The sequence below is a fragment of the Equus quagga genome, unplaced genomic scaffold (genome assembly GCF_021613505.1).
Source record: "Equus quagga isolate Etosha38 unplaced genomic scaffold, UCLA_HA_Equagga_1.0 205607_RagTag, whole genome shotgun sequence".
In the NCBI taxonomy this organism is placed as follows: Eukaryota; Metazoa; Chordata; class Mammalia; order Perissodactyla; family Equidae; genus Equus; species Equus quagga.
Genome location: NW_025798784.1, coordinates 1,205 through 13,244, shown reverse-complemented (window position 1 = coordinate 13,244; position 12,040 = coordinate 1,205). Strand labels below are relative to the sequence as shown.

Genomic DNA, 12,040 nt, shown 5'->3' with positions numbered 1-12,040 from the left:
GTGTGCTGGAAATCTTGGCCCTAAGGATGGATCCTGAGGTAGGTTCTTTCAGAAATACCAAGAAATTTTGAAGTGGAGGTTCCTGAGAATAAGGACACGGTATTTCCTTTGAGCTGAGGGTGAATCCAGGCATCCGTAAGATTGGGCGAGGCCTGGCAAAGAGGCCTTAAGCCTCCCTCCTGTGCTCTTGAGGCACATTTCCTTCGGAATGCTGCAGAGGGACGCACCATGGCGCCTGACTCTGTGCTTCGGGCAGCATGTCAGCCCTCCTTCCTTCCTTCTTCCTCCGCCTGGGTTTGCCTCTGTACTGGGGACCTGCAGCCCAATAGGAGAGTGCTTCCCAAACTGTGTGGTGAGGATCTCTTTTCCCCAATATCCAATCCATTGTGGATGACATTTCTGTAAAATACAATAAAAATGATTTACTAGCAAAATAAAATGAATAAGACATGCAAAATACAAGCCAAAATTATTTATTAGTAGATTCAACAGGCATAAGATTCCTGTGTCAAATTGCAGTAAAACTTTTTTTTTTAAAGATTGGCACCTTGCGCTAACATGTGTTGCCAGTCTTCTTTTTTTTTTCTTCTCCCCAAAGCCCCCGGGTACATAGTTGTATATTCTAGTTGTGCCTCTGGTTGTGCTATGTGGGATGCCACCTGAGCATGGCCTGACGAGTGGTGCCATGTCCGCACCCAGGATCCAAACCAGTGAAACCCTGGGCCGCCAAAGCAGAGCATGCGAACTTAACCACTCAGCCACAGGGCCAGCCCCACAATAAAAGTTTCTAAATGCCACTCTCAAATTTTGTTCTTAAAATAATCACACTTAGAGCAGCCAGCCTTACAACACAGACAGACTTTATCTTCCTTTGTTCTTCTTTATTTCTCATCTCCTTTGCCCAGCTCCCCACCCCAGAGCTTAACAAGTCAATTTGTTAGACAAGCATTCCTCCCCCAATCTGTGATGCCATGTTACAGACACCGAGGCTCTAACCTATACGGGGTGGAGATGACAGGAACACAGTAAGAAGTGTGGCTTTCTTTGCTTCGACACTCATCCATCCAATATCCTGACCTAAAAATATTATTTTCCATGTGATCTTGCAATTTCGAGTTTTACCACAGAACTAAGTAGCTTTTACTATAGCTATGAAAAGGCACACTTCCTAGAGGAACATTTAGATCAGATGTTTTGATGTAAAATACTTGTCTTTCGTAAGTAAAATTATAGTGCATTTTATTTTTCTTAGGATAGTTAATTCTGCCATTAAATAGATTGTACTTACTTTGGTTCAAACGGCTGAAAAAAAAAGAGAATTTAAAATTTGCTATTTTTCCTATAAAGTCACGGATAATCCACTGACCCCGAGGAAGGGCAGAAGTGCTCTGTTTGGCTCTCCTGCTGCAGAGAGCTTTGCAGGGATTATTTCTCATCGCTGAGTGACAGCTTGTTTCTGTCTCTCTCTGTTAGGATATTTTGCTCGTGTCCATGGCATCAGGCAGCTCATAAAGGCATTTCTACAGGAGACAGAATGTCACTGCCAAATTATAAACCTGGGGGCTGGGATGGATACCGCCTTCTGGACATTAAAGGTAAGTTAATATCCCCCCTCTTTTTTCCCCAGTTGTTTAAATTTGATTTTGTGAAGATTTTCACCATATTCAAAACTTTTAAAACTATATTAAAAGGGATGCAGTGACAGCCTGTCTCCCACCATTGTCCCCACCTGCTTGCACACCCCCCCACAACCCCCATCAGCCCCGTACTTTATCTCACCGGGGCCCTAGTGAAGGATATGTGGGTTGTTTCTCATCTTTTGCTGTTACAAACAGGGTTATAAAAAAAATCTCTGTATATATTTCCCCCTGCATGTGTGGAAATATATCAGGAGAGAAAATTCTGCCAGTGGAATTGCTGAGACAAAGAGCACATGCCTTTGTAATTTTGATAATAACTAAGATTTTATTGTCAGCATAGCAGCGTTTAGGTAAAATTTCTCTGGGCAATGATAATATGATACAAAGCCCTTTTGTAGCCAATCTGTGATTTGATCCCTTACCTGCTCTGTTAGGATTCAAGAGCAGGTGTAATTGCATTCACAGGACAGGAAACTTGGGTCTCATTACTGGCAGAAGCAGGACTAAAGCATTCGGCTTTGACTCCTGGGGTGGAATTTTGCCTTCAAACCTTTGCCCTACGAAGATTCCACTGATCGTATTTTCTTTTTTGTAGGTTTGTACAGATTTTTTTAGGGTCTTCTATCAGGTCAGTCATGTGGCAGTAATGGGTATGTGCATTTCCCCAGATTTCTCCAGATGTACACCAAGATAAATTAGAGTGTGTGGGCATAACCCGACCTGCATATCTGTTTTGTCCCTAATCAGCTCACCTGATAAGATGGTCTTTAGTCATCAGAGCTCCCAGCCTTTCTCTTACTCAAGCGAGAAGTCGGTGGCATCAACATGGTCTTAGTATTAAACGTTTGCCTCTGCATTCTTCATTTAGGATAAGATAACTAACATTTATGAGGTGCATTTACATACATGGCCTCACGAATTAAGAGAGGGGAGAGTTTTACACAGATGGGGAAAGTGGGGCTGCGAGAGCTTGTGTCTTTCCCCAAATTGGATATCTGGTGGCACTGGAATGTGGAACAAACATTGGAGCCCAGCTCATCGAACTGCAGACTCCTTCCCCTTTCCTCTACACACAGCCCTGTGGGTGTTCCAGGTGTTCTTTTCTGTAGGTTGATTGTGCCTGTGTAACACGGGGACCATGGTGTAGCAGAATGAACTGGAAGAGAATGCAGCGTGAGCGAATGTGCAGTGTCAGTGTTCACAGGGGCCGCTGGAGAAATCCCTCCTTTGGGCCTGACGCCTTTTTGACTGGTCACATGGTTTGGTTTTTTCCCCGTCTTGCAAGTGAGTTGATAATTAATAAATGTGAGATTTTTATTTCTGAGCAAGGTACACAGAGGCTTACGTGCTCCTTCCAAGGAAAAGGTTGTCTGTCAGTAGTGAGGAAGGAGAAGAGCACAGGGTCTCAAAGTCTTTTGTGGAAGTTTTTTGTTTTGTTTGATAATCATATTGGTCTGAAGGGATTTTTTAAAATCTAAAGTTCCTCCTTTTTTGAAAAACAATTATTATGTTTGCTCTTTTGGAGCCGAGGTTGCATGGGCCAAATCCAGCCTGCCACCTATTTTTAGAAATCAAGTTTTATGGGATGCAGCCACTCCCATTTATTTCCATATTCTCTGTGGCTGCTTTAGCACTGTGACTGCAGAGTTCAGCAGTTATGACAGACCGTCTGGCCTTCACAGGCTAAAATACTTATTTCTGACTCTACAGAAAGTTTGCTAATCCCTGTTTTAGAAATATATGTGCTCCTATAAAAGAGTGAGGAAAATCTTGTCTGTTGGTCTTGTTGTCTCATGCACCTCCCACCTTGGATGGTCCCCTGGCTGCCCCAGCAGAGGCTTAGCTGTGAGTCAAGGCTTTCTGCTGTCACTACTATATGAGTTTGGTCTGTATGATCTCAGGGGCCCAGGACTGGAGTGTTGAAGACTCCCATCTTCAGGCAGCGGGCAAGAATAGGGCAAGGGAGAGCCGGTATTGTCACAAAGAATAAGGAGTGAGTGAAACTCTTAAGGGGCCTCAGTTGTTTGGTGTCTCTTGAATTCTGTTTCTACAAACTGAAAGGTCAAGTACATAGGGGAAGGATTGTCAATTTTGCTGGCCTGTGAAATGGTCAGCCATGTTGGATCTGCTTTGAGACTAAGTGGTACCCTTCCTCCTGGCTGCCCTCTGGTACTTATAGTCAGTCTTGGGTGTCTTCCCTGCCTCCTTGAGACGTGTGAGCTACTTGGGAGTGGAGTGTCAGAAGGGCCTAGAGAATCACAGACTAAAAAGTGGAAGTATCACTTCCCAGAGCCATTTTGCCCTTTTCTGAAAGCCGAGAAAGAGAATGTCTGTTTCTTAAAAGCTCCAGGTGTGCCTTTTGGAAGCTTCCCTTCCACAGTGCCCTCTTATTCAGAATCATTGGGAGGATCAAGTGAGCTACTGCAGGGAAAGCTCTTTACAAAGTCAGAAGACTCATTTGAGTTGTAGGACTCTATGCTATCTGTCATTCATTTGCTTTTAATTGCTCTCTTTGTTTTCTGGAATTTTAGACTATCTTTAACTTTCCATACCCTGTGAGTAAAAGTTCTTGAAAGGTCTTGTAGAATTTCCTAGAGAAAGTCAGGAAACCCCTTAATGGGTTTCACTCACTCCTTATTCTTTATGACAATACCGGCTCTCCCTTGCCCTATTCTTGCCCGCTGCCTGAACATGGGAGTCTTCAACCCTCCAGTCCTGGGCCCCTGAGATCATACAGATCAAGTTCATGTAGCAGTGGCAGCAGAAGGCCTTGACTCGCAGCTAAGCCTCTGCTGGTGCAGCCAGGGGACCACGCCAGGTGGGAGGTGCGATTTCCACACATCCTCTAAACACGTCCTCCACGGATCTTCAAATGGATTACATAGCCCTACTCTGCTGATAGGCGGGAGCTCCTCTGATATCAGGAAACTGTCTTGTTTATTCCTCCCCCCACCCCCCGCCACTGCCTCCCTCGTACCTTCCTTTCCTTCCTCTCTTCTCTCTCTCTTTCTCTTGCCCCATCCTTCCCTCTCTCCCTCCCTCTCTTCCTTCCTCCTCCCCCACCCCTCCAGATCCCCTAGGACTTTAACTGAGGACTAGTGTCTGCATAGGGTGGGGGAGCTGGATCTCACATTTCTGACACTTGCCCTTAGGGGTCACCTTCCTACTAGGAAATGCTTGCTCATGATTTCCATTCCCATCATGCTGGCCCATCAGGGGGTCTGCTGCCCCTCCATACTGCTCTCCATCTCTTACTACTGTCTACATAAATGGTTCTCTCTCCTGCCCAGTTGCTCAGGGCAGAAACAAGGGTGCCATCCTTACTCCTCCTTTTTCTTTATCCCACCCTCTATTGACACCACCACCAGGTTCTGGATATCAGCAACTTTCTTTTTAAATAAGTAGTTCTGTATTTCTGGAATATAAGCACAGATGGGAGCAGGGATGTTAAAAGAGTACTAGGCCAGAAGGTGGGCAGGTCGACCAGGTTGTGGAGCACCCAGCATCTTAGCTAAATCTTAGAGGTGGGAAGAGCTGCTGCAGGCAACATGAAGTGTGTCGTTGAAAGAGATCAGAAAGGGAAGTTGTTATAGTCTGTGCAGTTGGGGATAGAGCTGAAGAGGAGAGGATGCATTCTAGGATAGTCAGCAGGCAGGGCTGAGTGACTGATCAAACAGGGTGGAGATGGAGAGAATTCTAGGATGACCAGTGAGTGACTGTGGGAAGGAGGGTATAGTACCAACCAAGCTAGGGAAAGCAGAAGGGGGAAGCAGGGCCGTGTGTGTGTGTCTCTATGTGTGAGGTTTTCACAGTTTTTTTTTTTTTACTGCAGCTCACAGTAAAAAATAAATGTATATCCCAATCTAGCACCCACATCTATGTACTGATGTCTGTAAATAAGGGCACACACATGGTGCTTACTAGGTTCAGGCCCTGTTCTCTCACTCCTGTATTTCCTCATTAATCCTCACAACCCCACGAGGTGGTATCATTTTCTCTACTTTTCAAATGAGGAAGCCTTGGCTCAGGGAGTTTAGTGACTTTCCCAAGGCCTCAGAGTGAACAAGTGGTGGAGCTGGGATTTCAACCCTGTCTGCCCGGGCTGCAGAGTCCCTGTCCTTTACCACCCCAGTATACTCCACTGTCAGAGAAAAAAATAAATATATTACAAAATAGTACTTAGCCTCACCTCATGTGATGCTTTCTGATATTTGCTATTTTATTTCATTTCATCCAAAAGATTCTTGTCCATACCCACTACACTGATTTCCTGACTCTCTCTAATTGGTCTCAAGCTGCTTCCTGTTACATCCTACGTCCAGAGTGCCTCCTGCTCCTCCCCACTCCATCCCAGTGGACGCTTCCCCAGTTCTGGCTGCCTATTACTTCTTGCCTAGGTGACTACAGTAACCTCCTAATTTTTTGCGCCATCTGTTCCTCATACTGAGACCAAAGTAATTTAGAAAATGCATTTCTGACCATATCATCCCCTGATTTAAAATCCTTAAATACCCCATTGCTCCTCGGGCCTTGGTACTTGGTCTGTGAGGATGATCAGTGAATATATGACTGAATAAATAATTATAAAGATAACTCTGTTTTTTCTCAGGATGAGGGTCTTCTCCCAAGGAAATATTTTGAAGTTGACTTTCCGGTGATAGTCACGAGAAAGCTACAGAGCATCAAGTAAGTGTGGCTTTGGCCAGAAGAAAGAGCCTGGTAGAATTCAGAACCAGCCTTCAGTAGACAGCAGGTCTGAGTGCCAGAGACCTCATTTTAGGGCCCTGTTCTCCTCACTTGCTTTCTTGTCCCGAGACCCTCATTCCAGTGTGTCTTGCAGTCTTCAAAATGAAAAATACCCTCCCTTGTGACTCTTCTCTCCATTAATGTAACTTCTCTGAACACTTAAAAAATGACCTATCGCAGTTTAGTAATCTGAATTAAAATTCACATAATGTGTATTTTGTTTACTTCTTTATCCCAGGGAACAGAAAGGTACCTGGTCCAGAAAAGATATGTAGTAAATATTTTTTGAATGAATGAATGAATGGGAAACTGAACTTAATCATTTATTATATATGAGATATGTGGGGGCCATTCTGAGTCGAGGTTTCAAGGAGTTTGCAAAGTTGTAGATGATGAGTTTGCTCATCTTTGCCGAGAGCTTTGCGTGTCAAATGCTTCTCTTGGATTGTCTCATTCAATCCTCAGAGCAGACTCATGAATTAGTGCTATTATTAGCCCCTTCTTACAGATGAGGAAACTGAGGCTCAAAGAAGTTAAGTTAATTTGCCTAAAGTCACCTGGCTAGAAAGGGGTGGAGCTGAGCTTTAAACCCTGACTTCAAGCCCAAGGTCAAGGTTTCTCAGTACAGTCGTGTGTCCCCTAACAGTAACAGGGATGCGTTCTGAGAAATGCATTGCTAGATGATTTCAGTGTCATGTGAACGTCGTGGATTACACTTACACAGTCCCAGATGGTGTAGCCTACTATACATCTGGGCTATATGGTGCTAATATTGAAGGACCACTAGCACGTATGTGGTCTGTGGTTGACTGAAACGTCATTATGTGGTGTGTGACTTAGTTTTAACCTGTACTCCCTCCTTTTAAAATAATTTAAATAAAATTCTAATTCTTATATTTAAACATTTTAATAAACGCAAAAGTTTCTACCTGTCCTTTAGAGATGTCTAATCCTCACAAACTGGAAATATTTTTCAAGTTTTTTCTTTTCTAGTTTATCCTAGGAAAATAAGTTTTTTACCCTTTCCAAATATAAAATTGCATTTTACATTAAATAGGCTTTTTGGATAATATATGGCAATTCTGATGCTCTGGGAACTGCAAAGTACTACTAAGCTTGTTAAAACTCTGAGTGAAGTAAGAGTAAGTAGGCTCTAAATCAAGGCCAGACACGGTTTCCTGGGGTGAAAAACGCAGTGGCGTTTGTGTATGGTTATTGGTATAATGAATTTGGCTCTCCGATTTCTGATTTTTTACATATTCTTCATTGAGGGAGTGATCACATAAATGTTACTGAACTTTAGGTCTGAGTGAAAGTCAATTTTTGTTATCTGTGAGAAACAATAGCTATCTTAAAAATTTTGTTTGAGAAGAGGCAAGAAACTTGGGATGACCTGAAAAACGCTGGAACATTTGGAAAATGTGTGCTAGCCTATCTGTAGCTATTTCTAAGTATTTTCATGATCAGTTTGCAATTTGACATCAAATTCTGAGTGTAATGCTTAGCTGACCTAACCCGAGAGCTGTATCCGCTGGATTTTTGCTGTACGTGGTCAAATGTAATTAAACAGAAGGCCTTCTGTAGTGGCCCTTGCTTTGAACAGTAGCAGTATACAAGTCCCATCTCTGTAGTGGGCCTCTGCATTTTTAGAGTAAATGAGCTACTTGACTTAGCCTTCTCTCTCCCATCTTCCCATAGATTCAAGTCTCTCCTATCAAAAACCAATTTAGACTTACATTCAGAGGAGACACTTCAAATGGGTAAGTATCCTTGACCTAAGTGATACAGTACGGACTATGTAACTGTTTTGGCTTTCCCCCCTTTCCTTCTTAAAGATGGTCTGTTATCTGTGGGCATGTGTGTGCATACACAATGTCATACAGCATGTGCTTCTGCTGATACATTTAGACTTTTATTGCAGTTACCATGGAGGAATTTAGAACCATTGCTCGTATGACTCTTTAAATGTCCATAGGGCCCCAATCTTAAATCTTTTTAAAAAAATTTAAATTAGCTGCCAACATTTCAAAAACAGGAGATTTTTCATGGGAATCTTGATTTCCAGCTTTCCTTGGAAAAGTTACATCTGGCAACATTAGACCCGAACTCCTACGTGGCAATAATTGAGCAGCGGCCGCCTCGTTGGGAGGGGTCGTGCCTTCTCCACTTCTGTCCTCACCCCTCTCCGTTGTCTTATACCTTACCTACTTCCCTCACTTCTGTTACCTCCTCAGCCCCTGCAGTCAACTTTTCCCCTCAAGTTTTAATTATGAGTGTTTCCAACAACACTTCCTCATTTCTAAACCTTTCAACTTATGGTAAACCTCTTCCAGAATCTTCCATCATTTTCAGTCTTTGTCTGACAGAGAGAAGATCAATGGGGTTATTAATAATTCAGATCAGGGCTGGCCCGGTGGCGCAGGGGTTAAGTGCGCATATTCTCGGCGGCCCGGGGTTCGCCGGTTCCGATCCCGGGTGCGGACATAGCACCTCTTGGCAAACCATGCTGTGGTAGGCGTCCCACGTATAAAGTAGGGGAAGATGGACACGGATGTTAGCTCAGGGCCAATCTTCCTCAGCAAAAAGAGGAGCATTGGCAGTAGTTAGCTCAGGGCTAATCTTCCTCAAAAAAAAAAAAAAAAAATCAGGTCAGAAAACATGCTTAGAGAGGATGGTCTTCTCGGATGGTCAACACAATAACATCAGGAACATCACAGCTCGATAAGCTGCCTTTTACACACAGCCACAGTGCTTCAGTCCTTCTTTCCTTCTGGTAATCACATTCACAATTAAGTTTGTACAGAAAACATCTCCCCCATCCTTGGTTTCCCTCATACAGTTGGAAGTAGAACCTATTGAGGCTTTGCCGTTTGCTGGCCTCTTTGCTTTTCCACACTTTTGCTATCATTTTCTACATATTTGGTTAATATTTGTGTCAGAATGGTTATCTGTAACAAAAGATCTAATACTTTGAGTTCCTTTTGATGAAATAACATAGAAATATATGAAATAGAAAGTAAAGACCCTCCATAATCTCACCCACCCCCAGAAGATAACCACTATTCAGTGTGTTCTCCTACAGATGAGCAGTATACCCAGAGACAGGTAAATAGATGCACACTTAAATGCAACCAGGGCCTGGCACATAAGAGGTTCAGTACTCTTTTTTTGAATGAATGTATATACACATCGAATAAACATATGTTGTAGTTCACTGTGTATTTGTTGAATGAATGACTCTAAACTTCTATATACAAATATAGATTACATGTAACTTTAATTAACAGTGAATAATTTATACATACTGTTTTGCAACTTGCTTTTTTTCATACCCAGTAAATCATGGCTGTCTTTTCATGTCAGCCTGTAGGAATCTACTTCATTATTTCTAATGGCTTTATAGTACTCCTTTGCGTGGAAATTCCACTTAATCTCTTTCCTACTGATAGTCATTTAGATTGCTGTCTTTTTTATGTTTTTGTATTAAACAGGATTGTAGGAAACATATGTATATGTGCATATCTGCAGGAACTGTTTGCTCAAAGAATTGGCCATTATGAATTTTAGCTACTGCCCAACTGTTCTTCAAGACCTTTTTATGAATTCCTACTTTCACAAAGGTGGGTCAAGATTCTCTTTCCCTACACCCTCACTTACACTGGGTATTATTTTCTAAAATTTCTACCAATCTGATAGGCTGAAATGATGTCCTATTATTTTAAAGCTTTCTATCACTTTGAAGGCTAGTGAGGTGGATGGAGTATCTTTCCTTAGTTTTATTGGCCTGTCTGGCCGCATGCCCAGTTGGATGAGCGGTGTGGGATAGGCTGCAGACAGACCAAAGAAAAGACCTGGAGATGGCAAACAAGACATAGGGGTTTATTAGGAGTTACTTACAGGGAATGTCCAGTGGTGGCCGGCTAGATGGAAGTGTGCACCTGCTACCTCAGGTCGGGAGGGGGTTGCTTCTATAGGAAGGGGCACAAAGGCTATATGCTTGCCAAGAGGAGCTGTCCCTGTTACGGCCAGCATTCCCAGGAACAGTAGTTCATGTGGAGGGGCTCTGGGTTTCTTTAAGACACAATGGTCTTTGAGTGAGAGAAGGTAAGATCCAGGCTGGCCAGGCCCGGGATCCTTACAAATTTCAGCAGCTGGGCGTCCTGTCCAAATGGTTGGCATCCTGCCCACGACGACACATGGCTCTTAAAGGGCACTCAGGGTAGTGCCCCTACATGGCTGTTGGGATGACTTTGTAAATTTCCTTTTTTATTTCCTTTGCCCTTTTTTTCCCAGTTGCATTGCTTCCTTTTATTTTCAATTTATAGGAAACCTTTATGACATAAAGATATGTTCTTTGATGAAGGTCCCTTGTCAACCTTTCTATTGCAGATGTTTTCGTTAATCTTTTATTGATTTTGTAACTCTGTGTGTGTCTTTTGTAGGCAAATCCGCCCGCCGTACAAACTATTGGGACTTCCTGGCTGATTGTGGTGTGGATGTTGTAAGTACCAATTTGCTGTGTGCTTCCCCGCTCCTTCTCCTGTTCCTCTTTATCCCCGCTCCTTGTTCTCTTCCCCTTTATCAATAAACTCTGATTGCTTAAACAACCAAATAGCCTTGGTGGTACCTATCATTCCTCACCCTTTGTGGCTGCGGACAACAGCAACCCTAACTAGTGAGTGTTAAGGAAAAAAAAAAATCAAGCGCCTGCTTTTAATTCATGGCAAATGGGCTGAAAAGCTGATTTAGTGAATTATAATTTTAGATTGAAATTCCCAAGGCAGTTATAGAGGAGCTTGTCAAACCACAGAAACCAATGGAATCAAGAGATGACTTGAACAGGGCAGTGGTTCAATCCGTTTCAGAGATAACATCCATTATGCAAACCCAAAACCTTTAACTTTCTAACGTACAACCCTAGCAATCTCTCATTCACCTAAAGTCTCAAGGCCCCTCTCCTGACTCAATTTAAAATGAAAAATGCCTGGTATGACTTACAAATTAAAAATAATTAAATCATGTTATGATGTCTGGGGAACACCAGTGAAATTGGCCAAATCTCATCATAGTTTGATTTCAAACATAGTTTGATCTCAAATGGGAGTTTGGCAGGGTCTTCTAGAACAGTCCTGCCTTCTCAAATGCCTTCAGCTCTGCAGAAAAATGGAAGGCAAAGCATGCCCTCGGCATTCTAAATGCCTCAGTCCCTCTCCAGGGCAGGCGGCCTCCATTCCTACTGTGGGCTCAAGAAAACATCAGCAGGAAAGCCCGCAGAGCCTGCCCCCTTCCATACCCCGTCCCCTTAGTGGAGAAGGCTGGCTGCAGGTACCCCAGGAAATCAGACTCTTCTCCTCCTTTGGCTCAAGTTACAGTAGACCAAATTCTGGAATCTGGTTTGCATTATTCTCTGGAGAGCTACTTAAGAGCTGCTTAAGGGCTTGAAATCCCTTATTCAGACATAACCTTGAAATAAAAGATGATATCCTAATGAAAAATGCATTACAGCTTTCTCTGTTGGGCCTTCCATACTGATAGGCAGGATAGAAGGAAGGAACTAAGAAAAATGAAGAAGAAAAGCAAAGGAAAATTAGGAGACAAAGAGGAGAGAAGAGGAGGAAGAAATTTATGTCACATACTCTGCGTGGGGGCACTTT

At 43.0% G+C, this 12,040-nt stretch overlaps 1 long non-coding RNA gene across 2 annotated transcripts; it reads left to right on the top strand.

Moving 5' to 3' along the window:
• The first annotated feature begins 873 nt into the window (after window positions 1-873).
• LOC124233578 (uncharacterized) lies at window positions 874-10,992 on the top strand. Of its 2 annotated transcripts, XR_006887100.1 has the most exons (6): window positions 874-1,595; window positions 5,881-6,037; window positions 6,250-6,326; window positions 8,085-8,146; window positions 9,878-10,006; window positions 10,829-10,992. It is a non-coding gene; the product is annotated as an uncharacterized LOC124233578 (long non-coding RNA). The 2 variants fall into 2 exon arrangements; XR_006887099.1 differs by lacking the exon at window positions 5,881-6,037 and having other exon boundaries at window positions 1,018-1,595.
• The last annotated feature ends 1,048 nt before the right edge of the window (window positions 10,993-12,040 follow it).